Source organism: Pan troglodytes, chromosome 1, assembly GCF_028858775.2.
Source record: "Pan troglodytes isolate AG18354 chromosome 1, NHGRI_mPanTro3-v2.0_pri, whole genome shotgun sequence".
Taxonomy (NCBI): Eukaryota; Metazoa; Chordata; class Mammalia; order Primates; family Hominidae; genus Pan; species Pan troglodytes.
The window spans coordinates 9,304,442-9,324,798 of record NC_072398.2 but is presented as its reverse complement, the minus strand read 5'-3'; the positions used below and the strand labels follow the sequence as shown (position 1 = coordinate 9,324,798).

The following is a 20,357-nucleotide window of genomic DNA, read 5'->3' as shown; positions in this document are numbered from 1 at the left end:
TGATAAAATTCAGTCCATTCTTGATTTAAGAAAAAAAAAAAAAAACTCAGTTGGGTGAGATGGCACATGCCTGTCATCCCAGCTACTTAGGAGGCCGAGGAAAGAGGCTAGTCCAGGAGGCAACATAGCGAGACCCCGCCCCCCCACCAAAAAAACTCTGAAAGGTATATGTATAGGCCGGGCATGGTGGCTCATGCCTGTAATCCCAGCACTTTGGGAGGCTGAGGCGGGCAGATCACCCAAGGTCGAGAGTTTGAGACCAGCCCAACCAACATGGAGAAACCCCGTCTCTATTAAAAATACAAAAATTAGCCAGGCGTGGTGGCACACGCCTGTAATCCAAGCTACTAGGGAGGCTGAGGCAGGAGAATTGCTTGAATCTGGGAGGCAGAGGTTGCGGTGAGCCGAGATCGTGCCATTGCACTCCAGCCTGGGCAACAAGAGCGAAACTCCGTCTCAAAACAGAAAATACACACACACACACACACACACACACACACACACACATACATATATACATATATATGTATGTATAGAAATTTAACATTTTAACCCTCAAACTAGCATCGGGCCTAAAGGGGAGTGACTAGAAACCTTTTCATTAAATCAGGAATAAGACAGGGACAACTACTATCCTCATGATTACTAAAATTTTTCTGAAGGTGCTGCAACCAACCAGACAAGAATCTAGAAAAATGGAAGATTTTTCCTTTGATTCTCTACCTATAGAATCGTGTGTAAATTAAACTATTTTGAGATATCACTTTTTACCTATTGAGTTAGGAGAAGACTAACAGGCATGGTGACACATTAATGTTGTCAAGAGAGAAGAACCTGATGCTGTCACATGAGGCTGCTGGGAGTGAAAATTTATATGTCTTCTAGGGTGGAGAAGGTGACAACATCTATCACACTTATAAATGCACACACCCTCCCTCCATCGAGTTATGAGCATTACATGTGTACAGAATGAAGGCTGTACCTCGCAGCATTGTATGTAATAGTAGAAAATGGAACCCACTTAAATAACTGCCCATTGACTAAATTATAGTCCATTCACACCACGGCATGTAATGCAGTCCAAAGAGAAGGAGGAATCTCCTTGTAAAGGAACATGGAATCTCGTCTGTGATACATTGTTATGGGAGAAAAGCAAGATGGAGAACTACATGTATAGGATACTCCTGTTTGTGTACAGCACACTCCATCTGTGTATAAAGAAGACCGTGGGATACATCAACATGTGTATGCATAAAAGGAATCTTAAGACATTGGTTGTCTGTGGGGCATCCAGGGCATAAGGATGTCAGACAAACATTTTTATGTCTAGCTTTTGAATTTTGAACCATAAGAATGTGTTACATTTTCAGTAAATCTATAAATATGTAAATTCAGGAAAGGAGGAGGCAACAAAGGAGGACAGGGAATATGGCAGGAATTTGAAATTCAGTGGCTGATCCAGTCCAGTTAGCAAGAGGGGCCCTGTCAGAAGCACAGAGGGACAATGGCACTATTCCAAGAGGTGGGAACACCAGAACACATGGCAGAGCTGAAAAAGTGGAGGAGGGGATGTTCAGGGGTCAACAGGAACTCAAGTCTGATCAGAAAGAGAGCAGACCAAGAATCAAGGGTAGCAATATTGGGACAGCATTTCACAGGACATTTGGACCAGGCTTGAGGGAGCTGCGTTTTAAGAAGTGACATGATCAAAACTGCTCTACTCAGAGCCTATCCTGTTACTTATGGGAAGAATAAATGTAAAGGAAAAGGTACCACATGTTAGCTCCTTGAATACAGAGAGTTGGTCCGGTTGTCCTTGCAGCCTCTGTGCTCAGAGAAGTGCCCAGGACCGAGTAGGGAGGGGTGCGGGTGCAGGCAGGGAAAGAGCACTTGCCTCCCACAAGGGTCTATTTTCAGGGTGTTCCATGGAGGACCTGATTTAATCCTGGCAACAGCTATATGATGGGGGCTTTTACTATTGTCCCTATTTTACGGATGGGAAAACGCGAGGCTTGGAGTGATTAAAAAGCTTGCCCAGGCCGGGCGCAGTGGCTCACGCCTGTAATTCCAGCACTTTGGGAGGCCGGGGCGGGCGGATCACGAGATCAGGAGATCGAGACCATCCTGGCTAACACGGTGAAACCCCGTCTCTACTAAAAATACAAAAAATTAGCCGGGCGTGGTGGCGGGCGCCTGTAGTCCCAGCTACTCAGGAGGCTGAGGCAGGAGAATGACGTGAACCCAGGAGGCGGAGCTTGCAGTGAGCCAAGATCGCGCCACTGCACTCCAGCCTGGGCGACAGAGCAAGACTCCGTCTCAAAAACAAAAACAAAAAAGCTTGCCCAAAACTACAGCCAGTAAGAGGTGGATCCTAGATTCACCAGACACACAGCTGTAGAGCCCATGCTGTTAAAGAACATTCGGCTCTGTTTTTAAATACCTTTGTAAACTAGGATTGTAGCCATGGAAATCAACAGGAGATCAAGGATTCAGAAGAAAGAAATACAACAGCGCATGAAGGCAGGCAATATTACTGTCACATCTTTATATTGGTTGTTATATTAGGTAACGAATGTGAAAATGCTTTAAGGAGAAAGAAATATTTTCATGTATTCCTTTATTCATTCAGCCAATGTTATGAATCACTGTGTGCAAGGAAATTCACTGGACTGGGCATAGGAGGAATAAAATACTAGCTCTTCTTTTTTAAATTGCCTATAAAAGTAGTAAATACCATTTATTATGCACCTGGGATTACTAAACTCTGACTTGGGATGTTGCATACTCATGCCATTAGATCCCAACAACCATCTGATAAAATAGATACCACGATGCACAATTCACATGGCAGAGTGGATATTTATCCATGAAAACCACTGTTTCAAAGGTCTTACAGCCAGGCTAGTGCGTGGTAGAACCACACTCCAACCTGCATCTGTCTGACTCTTCAGGGGCACCGGGTTGCCAGCTGCACTTCAGAGCCAAGCTTGGGGAAGGAATGTTTGCCCAGACAGCCGTCTTCTTTAGGCCGGAGCTCAAACCCTAAAGCCTCAAGCAGACATCCATAATCTGGAGAGACATTTCTCAAAACCAAGTAGAATTATAAAATAATTAAATAGAATATAAATGATTTTCCCTTATAGGGAGTGTTGATTTTAAATGAAGATTGTGCTGAGGACGGCGAAGCTTGTACATACAAAACCAGTGTTCTGTGTGTATATGATATTGTTCTGCTTATTTGAAAACTGAATCAGACTGTAAGATATAGGAGTATGCCCACTAGGAGTAGGGCATTTTCTAAGTGACATCGAAAGTCATGTATGGGCTGGGCCCGGTGGCTCACGCCTGTAATCCCAGCACTTTGGGAAACCGCGGTGGGCAGATCATTTGAGGTCAGGAATTCGAGACCAGCCTGGCCAACATGGTGAAACCCTGTCTACTAAAAATACAAAAATTAGCCAGGCATGGTGGCACACACCTGTAATCCCAGCTACTTGGGAGGCTGAGGAAGGATAATTGTTTGAACCTAGGAAGCGGAGGTTGCAGTGAGCTGAGATCACACCACTGCATTCCAGCCTGGGTGACAGAGTGAGACTCTGTCTCAAAAAAAAAAAAAAGTCGTGTCCAGGTATATGATGAGATGGCAGAACTTAACATCGTACCTAGAAAAATACAAGGTATTCTTATAGCTCTGGCTATAACCATTTCTGTTGGGGCCCAGAGACAACACAGCGCCTCCTAGTTTACCTTCCATCTCCCCTCCAAAGGCAGCCTTGGACTGAGTATGTAACTGGCAACAACCCCAGTCCCCGGAAGTGACAGGCACCAGATTTCTCCTGATGATCAGTATCAGTGTTGTTTCACATACGCTTCGGAGGAGCCTGCCCTCATTTGTCCTGTGTTTAGCCAGTCACAGGCAAGCCAAGGAGGAGCATAAAACGGGACCAAAGCCCACTGCAAGTGTGCCGTGGCACCCAGCACCAAACACTTAATTATCGCTCCCTCCTTGAATTGCACACACTGTAAAGAAAGAAAGGCGAAACTCTGAAGTCATTCACAGGAAGGTACTATTGTGTGGGTGAGACATTAATGCTCAGCAACACCCTTGGGTGCTTTCAGAGAACAGAAGGGAACTCCTGTGGCGTGATGCCGTGAGTGGCCTCTCGTGACCTTCGGTGACAATGCTGCATCAGGGTACTCTAGTGCAAATCTCCACTGGGCATGTTGATTTTACAGCTGTCACTAAATAGCACATTTACTCGTTCACATGGTGTAGCTGGACTGCCACCCAGGGACCACACAGAGGTCCTTTTCCCGTCTCATTCACATGGTGTAGCTGGACTGCCACCCAGGGACCACACAGGGGTCCTTTTCCCGTCTCATTCACATGGTGTAGCTGGACTGCCACCCAGGGACCACACAGGGGTCCTTTTCCCATCTCATTCACATGGTGTAGCTGGACTGCCACCCAGGGACCACACAGGGGTCCTTTTCCCGTCTCATTCACATGGTGTAGCTGGACTGCCACCCAGGGACCACACAGGGGTCCTTTTCCCGTGGTTCTCATTCCTTCTTTCTCCTTCTCTTTTTTCCCTTCTCTCAGTCTCTAAGTGGCTCTCCTGACCTTTGATGATGACTGAGACAGATACAGATATCTCAAAATAAGTAGCCCCAGGCAAAGACCACTACTATAAACTTTAAGCTGTTTCTCTCACCCAGAGCTTCAAGCCCATCCACCAGCCCAGGCTAGGGAGTTCTCAAATCTGTTCTCAAGCCCTGCTAGGTAGTCACATCCCCCTTCAGCTCCCATCCTGCCCAGCTGAATAAAGAAGACACAGTGCTTCTCTCCCACTACATTCAGCCATAAATCAGCGAAAGGACCCTGATCCTTCAGTCCAATCTCAAACCTGCCTGAGAAGCACATGAATTAATGAAAGAATGATGAATTCTGAGAATGAGAACGGAGCCTTGGCTTGTAGTAGGCACTGCTTTCATTAACTGACCATGTAACTTTCATGTCTTTAAGCCCCGGTTTCAAGATTGATAAAATATGGATAATAGTCTGCTTCACGTGAAATAAATACAGCTGTGAAATAGCTTTTTAAGCCTCAAGGTCAAGGTCCTTACAAGCAGAGCCTGGGGTGGGGATTCCTGTACCAGTGAATACTGGGAGTGTACTCTTAGGAGCTGAGCAAGATGAAGGTTGGCTGCAGCCTAGCTTTCTGCCTGATGCCTAGAAACCCTGCACCCCAAACTGCATGCCAGAGTTTGCCCCACGCTGAAACAGGGACCCAGGGGAGCAGCTGTGAGTTCCCAGCCCCAAAACAGCAGGTGAAGGTGGGGAGAGCACCTGGGCAGGACACCCAGCAGCGTGCACTAAAAGGAACCATATGGTACAAACTGAAGGCATCAGGAGTTCTTGGAGGAAGACAGAGTCAAGAATTAGGATCCACTTGAGCCCTAAAATGATGAAGGAAGGCAAGTCAAAGCCCTGAGAACAATCCAAGAATGGTTTCCCACTTCCAGCTTTAATCTCTCCATCTGAAAAGAACCCATAGTCAAAGAACAGCCTTGTAAGCTTGGAACATAGTAATCAGGCAATTAGGTGGACATTGAATTCATTCACCCTGTGGCCTACAGCTTCCCTGATGGAGGTAAGCCTTAAAGTCGTCTCTGCCTGGGCTACAGAATCAGCCACAGGAGTCAAAGTCCCCTGTGGCGTGGCCCATCCTGGGGTCACAGATCACACCCTCTGGAATGAGCACATCCCCAGCCCTCAGCCATGGATCCCCAAGACTTCCTTTCTTCCTCTGACCGCCCCCAGAGTTTATAATGTGTACTTATTACTGTATTAATTGCCCCTGATTAAGTATTATCTTTTTATGTGCATATGTCTTTATTTGCCCAAAATGTGAACTCCTGTAGGGAGAAGCTGCGTCTAAATTTCTCTTTATGCCTGGTTCTTCGTGGGTGTTTGGTAAATACTTATCTATGGAGTATTCATTTGACTGATAGAGTGGCATAGAGTGGCAGGGGTTTCAGGCACTGGGGAAAGAAGAATCTACAAAGGGAGTGAGCATTTGGAGTTACTTTCAACTCATCGATATGTGGTTTGGGGTACACTGTCTTCTCTCCCAAACAGGTCATTTTGTGTTTGTTGTTTCTACTGTATTATGTCCTTTATGTTTGGGGACCATTCTGCAATTCTTATGAGTCATTCCTGGGTCCTTGAAGCTAAATAAGGTTAAGGCACATTCTTTGAGGTGCCCCTGGGAAGGTTCCTAGTGTGTAAATGGCACAGTCTCTGCACACAAGGAGTTTATTATCTAAAGAGGGAAAGAATAGGCATTTTATGCAATGCTGACAAGGAAACAGAGCAAGTCACATCTCTGTAGGGTCACACAGGGAAGTTAAGAGAGGCAGAAGGCAAGCGCTGAGCCAGCCTGTCCATCTCCCCAGGTGGGTAACAGTTGTCCAGATAAGTAGAAATACCCCTTCCAGGCAGCGAGGACAGATGAAACCTTGTCTGTTAGTTTCCTGTGCAGGCCTTCAATTAAGTCATACGATAAGGATTAATGTTTGTTGAGTGTTAGCGACGTGCCAGACATTCAACCCACCCCTTCCCGGGAGTGCTAGACAGGCCAGCAATCCAGACATCAAATGGATCTGCTGACAAGGTGGCTCAGTCTCACAGGTGAGCAGTTCAGAGCTTTGTGGGTTGGTTTTATTGTTCATTCCTTTGTTCTTTGGGTATTTTCCCCCAAAACTTCACCTGGTGTTCTGTGAAGGAAACAAAAGTACCTCCTCTATGTTCCGTGCTGGGCATTCACTCTGCGGTTATGCTTGTATTCATGGAATAGCTGAGGCTCTCGTTAGCCACCTTCCTTCATATTAAAATCTGTCAAAAACAGAAGTGCTCTAAGGAGATCATGCTTTTCAAACATTCTCACTGGTGTATTAAATAGGTGAGTGATCACAGGTGCTGGGTGTGTTTATCCTCTTTTTGACTCAAATGACATTCATTAGTTTTCGCCTAAGGCATACCTGAAAGCCAGATTCACTTCAAACTAGCAGGGATTAAAAAAACTATAAACTACAGAGGCGATTTTGTGCTTTACTTCTCCTGGCGTCACCCAGACTGGCGGGGACGTGCTGCTCTTCCTGACCCATCCCAACAGTGTCCTCGCTTTGAGACGTGTTCCCTGCGGGCTCTGTGAGTTAGGATTGTGGAATCACTCCAAACTAGCGACAGAAGACGTTCAAGAAAAGTAGACAGTTGGCCTCATAATAGAATGTATTTAAATATATAATGTTACTTAGAAAGAGGATTTCTTAGGTTGCAAGATGGCAGGATGCACTATATCCTGTGTATAGGGTATAGGGTATAGGATTGCCATATTATTATTATATTATTTTTTGAGATGGAGTCTCACTCTGTTGCGAGGCTGGAATAGAGTGGTGCGATTTCGGCTCACTGCAACCTCTGCTTCCTGGGTTCAAATGATTCTGCTGCCTCAGCCTCCTGAGTAGCTGGACTACAGGCGCGCGCCAGCATGCCCAGCTAATTTTTGTATTTTTAGTAGAGACGAGGTTTCACTGTGTTGGCCAGGATGATCTCGATCTCTTGATGTTGTCATCTGCCTGCCTCAGCCTCCCAAAGTGCTGGGATTACAGGCATGAGCCACCACCCCTGGCTGCCATATTATTTTCTATGTCTTATGTACAGTTTCAATGGAAATAAGTACCATAGTAAACGTCAGTCACAACACATGATGAGTGACCTGTTTCTTCTTCCCTCTGATTTTTTGTTAGTTCATTTGCAATATGTCTCTGTCGTCATATTTTGTATAGGTACATGCAGTTTACATGATATGGTTCCCTGAGCTACCCAACCTAAAAAGGATTTTGGAGTGCTAATGATTACTGCCTTAGACCTGATAAAAATCTCTTAACCTGGGATAGTTTCTCCTTTCCTCGTAAGGAAAATCTGACATTCCCAAAGAGTAGCCAAATACAAGAGGCGCACTGAAATTTTTAGCTGGGGTTCAAGAATGAAAAAAGTTCTTCCACCACAAACATGCCCAATTTACACACAGCCTCTCTACTTCTCAGTAATTTAGACAGTTGTGTTGATTGAATTCTGGAAATAGAAATGAAAAATAATTGGCCCGTCATTGTTCGAATAAACTTTGTAAGAAAGCTAACACACCTCACCCCACACTAGCCACTGGTCTCTTGGGGATCTGCAGGTGAAAGGTAGGTGAGGCCTGTGTCATCAGCCCTCTCTGACTTGGAGCTGTTTGTTCAACACAAGGCCAAGGCAAGACTTGTGTGTTTAGAAAGATGGCAGTGTGGTGTGAGCAAAATATAAATTCTTTGTAAGTCAGAAGATCTCACCTTGGTCACATTGCTACTTTTTTAGTTTTAGACTGAAACCCTAAAGGCCTTAGTTTTCATCTCTATAAAATGAGGTGATGAACTTTAATGTCCCAGAGCTATCTTTCAGCTCAGACCTTCTGTGACCAATCGTAGCAGCAATTATACCCAACAGACCTGTTGACCTGGTCTAGACCAGAAAGAGGAGCAGCTCTCCTGAAAAGTAGGACTCCTCCCAAAGAGCACTAAACACCCACCTTGTGTGGGACGGCCCCAACCCGAAATCAGCACCACAGAAGAGCAACTGAGCAAAATTATCTATCCAGAACATCTGAGAAATGACAGGATACAACACAAATCCTTCCCTGAGGCAGCCTTCCTTAAGCCTTATTCATCTTCAGTCTACTTTTATAGGGAAAAACAAAATAAGGGTAAACATTATACTTATGAAAATGTCCAAATATCAGCAGGAAGTAGAAAAATCCGAATGTAACATTCTGACGGCCTGCAGTCAAGTGAGACTGCGGAGTATTTTTAGCATCATGGATATGTTTTTTCAAGTAATATACATGCTGTGATAGATGTCATGAACAGACCTCAAAAATCAGCAGGCTCTCAATCCCTCAGAGCATAAAGCCACCTGCACAAAAAAACAGTGTTTTAGTCTGAGTTTCTCTTGTTCAGCTGAAAAGTTTGGCAGAACAGCCCTCCAATTTGTATTTTTTTTTCTTCCTAAATTGCATGCAGCATCCAGGACCAGAAGAAGTTGTCTCTTGAGTGTACTTTTGAAATGACCCCAATACAGAAATTGCTAGGGAAGCACAGCTATTCGTGGGATCCCCAAGTCATTTTGCAAATCATGACTGTGCCAGTGTGTACAGTTGGGATGTAGTGTGTCTATCTGAACACACCCAGGGCATTTATCATGTACTGTGTCTATCTGAACACATCCAGGGTATTCAAACAGACTGAGTTCATAACCATTCCATATAAGTGCTGGTACCTTTGGCGGGTCACTTGTCCTCCTGAGCCTCAGTTTCCTCAGCTACAAAGTGGGGATAAACCCTACCTTTGCTTCCTGAATTCCCACACAGGGAACATGATAATGCAAAGGGAAACTTTCTTTTTTTTTAAATTTATTTTTATTATACTTTAAGTTCTGGGGTACATGTGGAGAACGTGCAAGTTTTTATACACATGCCATGATGGTTTGCTGCACCCATCAACCCATCATCTACATTAGGTATTTCTCCTAATGCTATCCCTCCCCTAGCCACCCACCCCCTGACAGGCCCCAGGGTGTGATGTTCCCCTCCCTATGTCCATGTGTTCTCATTGTTCAACTCCCACTTACAAGTGAGAACATGCAGTGTTTGGTTTTCTGCTTCTACATGCTACTTTGCACCTATCACTGTCTGTTGAAAAACCTTTAGCAGATCTCTTGTTATTTTCAGGTGACAGTCAAAACTCTGAAACCAGACACTGCCTGGTTTGCGTTTCTCTGCCTCTCTGGTCCTTCTCATGGTTCCCCCTGCAGGAATCCTCCCTGCTGCCATACTTGCCTCGTTTTCCTCTGCATATCTTGAGCACCTCCTGATACTTGCTTTTGCTTTGGGATCCAAGAACTGGTTCTTACCAGCCCAGCTGAAGTCCCCCCTCTCCTCCCAACTCTGCCTACCTGCTCCTCTCATCGGAGTTTCTCTCCACAGCATCCACTGAACTCTTCACTCATGAGGACTGTCATGGATTTCATGGATTTCGTGTGCTTAGCCTTGGACTAGAAATTTTACATACATCATCCTTTGTTATCCTTATAGGAACCTGAAGAGTAGGGTTTATCCCCACTTTGTAGCTGAGGAAACTGAGGCTCAGGAGGACAAGTGGCCTGCCAAAGGTACCAGCACTCCGATGGAATGGTTTTGAACTCAGTCCATTTGAACTCAGTTTGAACTTTACTATGTATGGGCTTCCTTTGCATAACTTCTTTGCAGCTTTAGTTTAGTTTTAGAATATATATATATTCTAATATATATATAGCAAGACCTATATATATCTATATACACAGTATATATATCTATATATATAGTATATATATCTATATACACAGTTGACCCTCGAACAACACAGGTTTGAACTGTGCAAGTCCACTTAATATGCAGATTTTTTTCAGCCAAACGCAAATGGAAAATCCAGTATTTGAGGGATGTGAAACCTGTGTAAACAAAGGACCAACGTTTCATAATCACAGGTTCCGTGGGGCCAACTGTGGGACTTGAGTGAGTATTTGAGGATTTTGGTATCTGCAGGGGTTGTGGATCCGATCCCTGATGATAATGAAGGAAAGCCGTATATGTACATGTATCCATTTAGAGCACACACACACATTCAATGGTCTTAGTTAAATTTAAACCTAAGGGCAATGTCAGTCTGTTACCAGGTTGGTGCAAAAGTAATTGGGGTTTTTGGCATTACTTTTTTTTTTTTTATTTTGCGATGGAGACTTGCTCTTGTTGCCCAGGCTGGAGTGCAATGGCGTGATCTCGGCTCGCTGCAACCTCCACCTCCCAGGTTCAAGAGACTGTCCTGCCTCAGCCTCCCGAGTGGCTGGGATTACAGGCATGCACGACCACGCTGGGCTAATTTTGTATTTTTTAGTAGAGACGGGGTTTCTCCATGTTGGTCAGGCTGGTCTCGAACTCTCAGCCTCAGGTGATCCGCCCACCTCAGCCTCTCAAAGTGCTGGGATTACAGTCATGAGCCACCGCACCCAGCCGCCATTACTTTTAAATGGCAAAAAACGCAATTACTTTTGCACCAACCCAATGTATCTTTGTATCTGTGTGACTAGCAAAATGCCCAAAAGGTAGTTGTTGATGATTCAGTCATTTGACAAATGTATATTAACGCCAGCTTTATTTAAAGCTTTGTGTTGCCTGTTACAGAAACAGCACTAATACAACAGACATGAATTCTGTCCTTCAGGACCCATGAGGCTTGAGAGCAGATGGGGGTTACATGGAGAGCTAAGATTCTATGGCAGAGAGGTGGCAACTGTTCTTCTGTTAAGGGCCTGAGAGCAAATATTTTAGGCTTTGCCATCACAAGGTCTCTGTTGGGACTATTCGACTCTGTTGTAGTACAAAGACAACCACAGACAACACATAAACAAAGTTTACTGTGTCCCAGTAAACTTTATGTGTATGGATACGGAAATTTGAATTTTATATGCTTAACATGTGTCACAAAATGTTATTCTTCTGGTTTTATTCTCAATCGTCTTTATATTTCTACACAAAAACCATTCTCAGCTCACAGGCTGCACAAAATAAGGCACAGCCAGATTTGCTCCAAGGCCAACCCTGCTCCATGGAATCATGTCACAATGGAGACCTAACTGAACTGGGTCTTGTATTGACAACGATTTATGTATCTCAAGACAGTATCATGTAGCCGTGGTCGCTTTGCATTCATTTTGCCCCACATTGTTGGTCTTCAATACTGGTGTTCGATTTAGCATGTTGGGGTAATGAGTAGCAACTGGTCAAAATTAAGTGAGAGTTATTGTTTTTCTGCATAATGTTTCCTGTGATCTCTCCTATCATTTCTTCCAAGGCAATATCAAATGAATTAAAAGGCAGCAATTTACATTGAATTGCTCCCCCATTCCCAGATCAGAGCACTTATTGCCACTCCAGCTTCCCCCCTTAAAGGTAGTTTTATGAAATGTTGTAGGAGAAGGAAATAGCATCCCTTATACTAGACTACACCTCAATCCTTGAATTGTGGAGGTGAGAGCATCAAAAAAGCTGATTGCCATACCTTTCCCACTGGTGACATGCTAAAGAACTCACTTTTGTTTCTCATTCAAAACCCAAAAGTGGCAAATATGTTCAGCTCGTTGGTCCAGTTTAATCTCTCGTTCAGATCTTAGTAGTATTAGCCCATTCTATAGGAATTATTTGAATAGCCAGCTTCATTTTAAGACATATTCTTATATAACTGAACAATTAATTATACACAGACATAGTCCATTCCCTTCATATTGATCTTGTTTCTCAATGTTAAATTATTGGTATGCATTTATTGTTAACACAACATTGCTATGGCTTATATCAGTTTTGGAAACCAGCTGGAGGTAGTGTAAGCAAAAGGGTGAATTGGTGACATGATAGCGAGGTATCTCAGGCAATCCGAGGGCCAGAAGAGAGCCAGGCTTATGGAGGGCCCTAACTGGAACGTGGAAAGCCATTAGGATCCTAGCAGTTCTGTGTCTTCAGCTGTGCCTCAGTTTCCTCTGCAAACAAACTCTCTCTACGTCTCTATATAAATGGTGAGTGGAAGATGACATTCATAGATATACATCTCCACTGTGCATGAGACCAGCCTCCACCATGGGATGCACTGACTGCTGTTCAGTCCCAAATATGCATTCCTGGGACAGAGGATGCCATCTGTCCTGTTCTGGTCAATCACATGCCTCAGAAGGGCAGGAATAAACAGCAGAAAGTAGGAAGCCAATTGAGGTTACTCGGCATTTGGGGTATGCTATATATATGTCTCTCTGTTTGGGTTAGGCTGACAATCAGTTCCCTAGTGTTTACTCAGCACTCACTTCATGACCCTTACTCTTATATCCTTAGCTTGGGGGTTCATCAAAGCAGGCACATTTGCAAGAAGTCATCTACTTATTGAACAACTCTCAGGAAAAGACATAAATGTCATTTTGTTTTCACCTTCTGTGAATCATAGTTGGTATCTTCAACAGAGACAGCAAGTGCAAAATGTCTGGAAAAATCTCTGTGTTAGAAAAGACTTACAGAAAATAAGCAAATTTAGGTTAAAATTGCCCCATCTCTCTCTTTTTCTGAAACCCAGACATACAAACACAGAGTCATCCTGTTTGCTTGCAATTTTAATCTATAAAAGGTACTCATAGGTGATTTAAATTCTAGTGAATCATCCCTTTGGAAACTAATTGAAAGTTTTTTTATTTTGAAATATCAAGGCATTTTTCTTTAAAATTCTATAGGAAGTTAGGGGCTTCAGGGGAGCCACAGTTTTATTTTTTAAAAGCATAAATTGGCAGTGGCACATGCCTGTAGTCCCAGCTAATAGGGAGGCTGAGGCAGGTGGATCACTTGAGGCCAGAAGTTCAAGGCCTGCCTGGTCAACATAGCAAGACCCCATTTCTATAAAAATAAAAAAAAAAGAAAGGAGAGAATAAAATAAATGGCTTTCAACTACGTGGTGAATAAACCCTAACTGGTGAATAATAATGTCAGTTTCCTTTTAGTTAACACCTGTTACATGCCAGATACTGCTATATATTATTTATAACTTTCAAAACTGCTGCAGAAAGTAATATCTCCATTTTATAGATGCAGAGACTGAGGCTAAGAAAGGTGAATTGAATTTCTTAAGGCCGTACAGCTCTGTGAAAGAATTCAAACCCAGGTGTCAATGGGCTGCTTCATGCTTCTTCTCATGAGGGGAAATATTCAGATTTTTTTTCTTTCTACAGATAATGCCATATCCAGCAGTCCCCTTTTGGCACCAGGGACCAGTTTTGTGGAAGACAATTTTTCTGCAATGGGGAGGAGAGGAGGGGGTGGTTTCTGGATGATTCAAGTGCATTACATTTATTGTGCACTTTATTTCTTTTTTTTTTTTTTTAATGAGACAGAGTCTCGCTCTATCGCCCAGGCTGGAGTGCAGTGGTGGTGCGATCTCAGCTCACTGCAAGCTCCGCCTCCCAGGTTCACGCCATTCTCCTGCCTCAGCCTCCCGAGTAGCTGGGACTACAGGTGCCTGCCACCACACCCGGCTAATTTTTTGTATTTTTAGTAGAGACAGGGTTTCACCATGTTAGCCAGGATGGTCTCGATCTCCTGACCTTGTAATCCACCTGCTTCGGCCTCCCAAAGTGTTTATTTCGATTATTATTACATTATAATATATAATGAAATAATTATACAATTCACCATAATGTAGAAGCAGTGGGAGCCCTGGGCTTATTTTCCTGCCACTAGATGGTCCCATCTGGGGGGTGATGCAAGACAGTGACAGATCATTAGGCATTAGATTCTTATAAGGAGCACACAAGCTAGATCCTTCGCAAATGCAGTTCACAATAGGGTTTGTGCTCCTATGAAAATCCAATGCTGCTGCTGATCTGACAAGAGGCAGAGCTCAGGCAGTCATGAGAGTAATGGGGAGCAGCTGTAAATACAAATGAGGCTTCGCTTGCTGGCCCATACTCATCTCCTAGTGTGTTGCCCAGTTCCTAACAGGCCACAGACTGGTACACGTCTGTGGCCTGCGTCTTGGAGATCCCAGCTATATACAGTAATGACTACTTCTCAGTATTTTAAATTTTATTTTATTTTATTTTTAATGAAATCTCTCTTCTTTCTCCCTCACCATATATACCATATATATGCCCTATATATCCATGCACTGACTCTGGGCCAGGTAGCTTGTCGGACATGAGGGCAAAGGGGATGATTAAGACCAGGCTTCTGCCCTCAGATGATTACAGGTGTTAAGGGAGGTGAGAATCAGATAGTTAAAATACAGGACAGTTTACTCATTGCCACGTGAGGGTACATGCTGGTCACTCTGTAACTGCCTAGATGGGACACCCCTAATTCAGCCTGAGGAGGAAGGGCTCCAGCAGCATCTCGCTGGGGTTGACCAGGTGGCCATGGAGGGTAAGACAGGACTTTACAGGTCTACAGTGGCAAGTGCAGAGGTACAACAGAGAGAATGAATCCAAACTCCTTTACGCCGGGGGTTTTCAAATTTAAGTTTGCCTCAGGATTGCCTGGAGAACTGGTCTAAGCACTGATTGCTGGGTATCACCCCCAGAATTTCCAAGTCAGCAGGTCTAGGATGGGGCCCAAGAACGTGCATTTCCATTTTTTTCTTAAGACAGGGTCTCACTGTGTTGCCCAGGCTGGAGTGCAATGGCCTGATCATAGCTCACTGCAGCCTCAAACTCCTGGGCTCAAACAGTCCTCTCACCCCAGTTTCCCAAAGTGCTGGGATTACGGGTGTGAGCCAACGCACCCAGCTTGTGCATTTCTGTGAGGCTCCCAGGAGATTCTGCTGCTGCTGGCCCACCCTGCGAAGCACCACCTGAAACAGCACAGCCAAAGCAGCCTCTGCAGATCATTAGAACAGCCTGTGCTTTCCAGGTTTTATCAGTCTGGTATTTATATCCATGTGTTAGCTCAGAAGCCAACTTTGCCTTGCCTGTGTTTATTAAAACATCCATAAATCTGTCAGGTGTCTTTCTTTCAATCTGAAAATTCCCCAGGCAAGGAAGCCATGAATCATCAAATTGAAAATCAGGCTCCCGGGTGAACTGGCTGGACCAGACACAGGGCACTGTTTTCCCCACAGGCGTGAGCAGCCACAGCCCGGCAGCGCCCAGTGTGCAGAATCCGGCAGCAATGAAAGCAAGAGAGGAGAGAGAAATGCCCTCTTCCTTCTTGTCTCTCCAGTCCCCTTAGAGAAGTACTTGCTGATCCAGAACAAAGCCAGTCAACCACATGGTCCCTCCACGGTCACACACAGCTGGTTGCTCTGCTGCAATAGAAGTCTCTCCCTCCCCAGCTACAATGACACTGGACATAGTTAAGGTTAAATCTCTTTCTGAGGACCATGAAACTATAATGATAATTTCAAACATCTGTTTGTTGCTATTAATTTATATGATATTCCAGTGAGTTTGTTACCCAGCCAGGCTTGTTCTGCCTGTCACACAGTATGCCAATCACTGTGATGAGGTTTGCAGCAAAGAAAGGGTTTATTCACGAGGCAGCAAAGCAAGAAGACAGGAGAAGAGATCCCAAACCCAGCTCTCCAAAGACAGGGTTGAGGGACATTTATGGGATAAAAGAACAAGGCAATCCGAGGCATAGAGAAGGGGGTAAGGAAAGTGTGGGAATTGGTGATCTGAGCAAGTGTAGTCAAGCCTTGTGGCTCTTCATAGGACTCATGTTTACAAAATGGAATTATTAGCATGATCTGATGTTGGGGTTTTGGCCCTGTGATACCCAAAGGTCACCCATGGAGCAGTCACACAGTCCCAGTTGGAGGGTTGCTGGTCTCAGCTGGCTTGACCTGGATGAGAGCTGACCCCAAGTTCCTGAAAATACAACTTAAGCGGCCATTACCATGATAACCTATAATCAGAGATATTATCTATATAGAAGCTTGTGAAGTTTAGTTATATATTATTTGGCCATGCAACTTTAGCTATGTGGAGGTTTGTTTGGTTTTGTTTTAGAGACAGAGTCTCACTGTGTTGCCCAGGCTGGCATGCAGCAGCATGAAGATAATTCACTGAGGCCGCTAACTCCTGGGCCAAAGTCATCCTCCTCAGCCTCCTGAGTAGCTCGGACTATAGGTGCACACCACCATGCCTAGCTAATTATTTTTATTTTTATTGTAGAGACAGCGGTCTTGCTTTGTTGCTCAGGCTGGTCTCAAACTCCTGGCCTACAAGTGATCCTCCCACCTCAGCCCCTCAAAGTGCTGCATTTATAGCTGTGAGCCACCGTGCCCAGCCAGCCATGTAGGTTTTAAAATCAACTAGAAGCAAGCAACTAAAAGCAAGCGAGGCCATTTACGTTTGGCAGGCCTAATCAGGTTAGCCTTCGGTTTCAAGTTTAGAAGAAGAAACAGCAGCAATCTTGGTTTTCAGCTGAGGAGGCTGGGGGCAAGATAGTAATAAAGACAGCAGGCAAGTGCTAAGTAAAAGAATACAACCCCTGGGCCGGGTGCGGTGGCTCACGCCTGTAATCCCAGCACTTTGGGAGACCGTAGGCGGGCGGATCACGAGGTCAGGAGATCGAGACCATCCTGGCTAACACGGTGAAACCCGTCTCTACAAAAAATACAAAAAATTAGCCGGGCGTGGTGGCGGGCGCCTGTAGTTCCAGCTACTCGGGAGGCTGAGGCAGGAGAATGGCGTGAACCCGGGAGGCGGAGCTTGCAGTGAGCCGAGATCGCGCCACTGCACTCCAGCCTGGGCCACAGAGCGAGACTCCGTCTCAAAAAAAAAAAAAAAAAAAAAAAAAAAGAATACAATCCCTGAACCAGAAAGGAGTTAGTGCCTGTTGCGAGAGCTGCCACCAGCTGGCCTCACAAGAGAAAGTGGGTAAGGGGAAAAGAAAGGGAAAGGAAAAAAAAAATGAAATAAATTGGGAAAGAAGAAAACAAAATGGCGAATTGATTGGGGCTCCATCCACACATGTACCTGGGTTATCATTCAGGTAATCATTGATTACCTCACCACTTCTCTCAATCAGATTTTCATCAAAGCTTCCTATGTCATAAATCAATCAGAAAAAAATCCGAATCTCCAGGTTTTACCTTAATTGTACCAGGGTTCTTTCCCAAGCCAGGGACTTGGAACCCACACTCAGCCATCTGCTTCCTATGCCCTTTGAATAACTATTTAAAGTAAGTTCTTTGAGCTTGAGTTTCACCAAAGGAAGAAAACCTTGTCAGCAAAGCCCCCAGCCCCTTTAATTTCAACCCTTTTGTGGTTCTTTCCCTGCAAACAGGGACAAACAGGACCATTTTGACAAGTCCCAGATCAACATAAGCACTGAGGTATTTAGATATATAGAGTTCTACAGATTTACAACTGGAGGACAACTCATTACCTTCAATGTATTCTCTTTTGCTTTTTTTGAGATGGAGTCTTGCTCTTGTCGCCCAGGCTGGAGTGCAGTGGTGCAATCTTGGCTCACTGCAACCTCCTCCTCCCGGGTTCAAACAATTCTCCTGCCTCAGCCTCCTGAGTAGCTGGGATTACAGGCACCCGCCACCACGCCCCGCTAATTTTTGTATTTTTTTAGTAGAGACGGGGTTTCGCCCTGTTGGCCAGGCTGGTCTCGAACTCCTGAACTCAGGTGATCTGCCTGCCTCAGCCTCCCAAAGTGCTGGGATTACAGGTGTGAGCCACCGCCCCAGCCCAATGTACTCATTTTAACCGTGAGGAAAACTGAGGCCTAAAGAGAACAACCACTTGCCCTAAATCATATGCTAATTCGTAGTGGTGCCGCTCTGGCGTGCAGGTGATTGTTAGTTTTATTTGCTTTTATTTTGTTTTGATTTAAGAGGTTTCCTAGTGATACTAATAATAATAGCAATATTCATTTAACTCATATTGAGTCCTTCCCATGTACTAGACACTGTTCAAAATATACGTATTTTAATGTATTCTGAATACTTTTAATGTCTTTTAATCCCCGCACAATCCTATGAGATAGGTGCTGTTATCAACCTCCGTTTTACCACTTAGGTACAGAGAGATAACAGAGAGATGCAGGAAGTTGCCTAAGGTTTTTGACATCACTCTTCATGGAGATTTAGGAAAAGTTGTGAATGGCACAATTGCTAACTGGCATGGATGCAATAAGAAGGGAAATCTAATCTATACTAAATTTGAAGGAAAAACTAATCTATACTAAATTATTATAACCTGCAATGGACATATCTTTAGAATATCATATGTGTGTGCTACTACAAGGCCACGTGACCTAGTGTTTTGTCACAGGCCCCGAGCTGCTAGAAAGCAGAGTCTCTGCAGCCCCTAAGGCAGGGCACACTGGCTGCCCAGCACGCAGTGGGTGTTCAATAAACCTATGAAGAAGTGAAATTGACATTGAGGGTGATTTATACTCCTGGAGACTCATCAGCCCAGGGGCGGCTCTTTGCAGAGAAAGGCATCTCTTCAAGATGATTTGAGGATCCTCTTGCTCCAGTAGGTTAAGAAATACATATCTAAGTGTTTTCCTCTGCATGGGATATTTCTCTATAGTTCAGGAGAATTTTCTGCCTATTTCCACCCCCTCTTGTCTAGATTCTATTGAAACACACACAACAACATTTAATCACTCACTCAATGGGATAAATGACCCTGACCCTTGACTCATCATCGTAAACGGTAAAACAACCTGATTTATCAAGAAACAACATCTCTCAGCCGTGATGTTCCTCCATCACTTATTTATTCTTTAGTGTTCAGGTTAAATGCCGCCTCATTAGAGGCATCTCTTCCCCACATTATCTAAGATAGGGCCTCCCAGTTACACACCCTTCATCTCCAACTATGCCCCTCATTCATTTCATTTGCAGCACTTCAGTTAGGTCCATCCATGCTTTTTGAAGCTTTTTCTAGTGTAATGCACTCTTCCATTTATTTTGTTCATCCTAAAAGCTAGCACAGAGGCTGGCATGTTTATATTACTTATTTAGCAAACACTACTTGCTCTCTATGTGCTGAGCATTCTAACTGCTTACTAAATTTATTTGATCCTCCCTACAACCCCACACTTAGGTACTCTTATTACTCTGTGTTTTATAGATGAGGAAACTGAGGCAGAGAAATTGAGCCTTAGTTTGAGCCTTGGGGCACAAAAGTAGTATGTGTTTTTGAACCCACTAAGTCTAGTTCTTGGTTTGTGTTCCACCATTACTTTGAACAAATACACACACAGTCAATTCTTATTTGTTGAACATCTAAATAAATAAACGAAATATAAACATAAGTAAAGGAACTAAGAACAAAATGTCTCCTGTCTACTGCAGCACTTCTTACATCTATGTCTATATTTATCCCCACCTCTAATCTCTTGATCTTCTTTTGAAGTATTTTTGAAAGAGCATCTCTCCTCTTAAAATTTTTCTAATGCAAATAAAAAACACACTGACCTAGAGTTCCAAAGGGAATATATTTATCGTGTGAAAAGAGAACCCCAACAAACACCCACACACATCAGCTGTAGTTTGATGATAACAGTTCTGATCTCAAGAGAATAGCCAAACTTGCATGTTTTATGTTATGCTGACTATAGTGGGTTGAATGATGGTCACCCAAAAAGATACGACCACATTCTAATCTCAGAACCTGTGAATGTTACCTAATTTGGAAAAAGAGTCTTTGCAGATGTAATTAAGTTAAG

At 44.0% G+C, this 20,357-nt stretch overlaps 1 protein-coding gene across 2 annotated transcripts in view; it reads left to right on the top strand.

Annotated features, from left to right (window-relative positions):
- The window catches only part of CHRM3 (cholinergic receptor muscarinic 3), a 242,402-nt gene that overhangs the window by 190,773 nt on the left and 31,272 nt on the right, over positions 1 to 20,357 (top strand). The gene's annotated exons all lie outside the window — the stretch shown is intronic.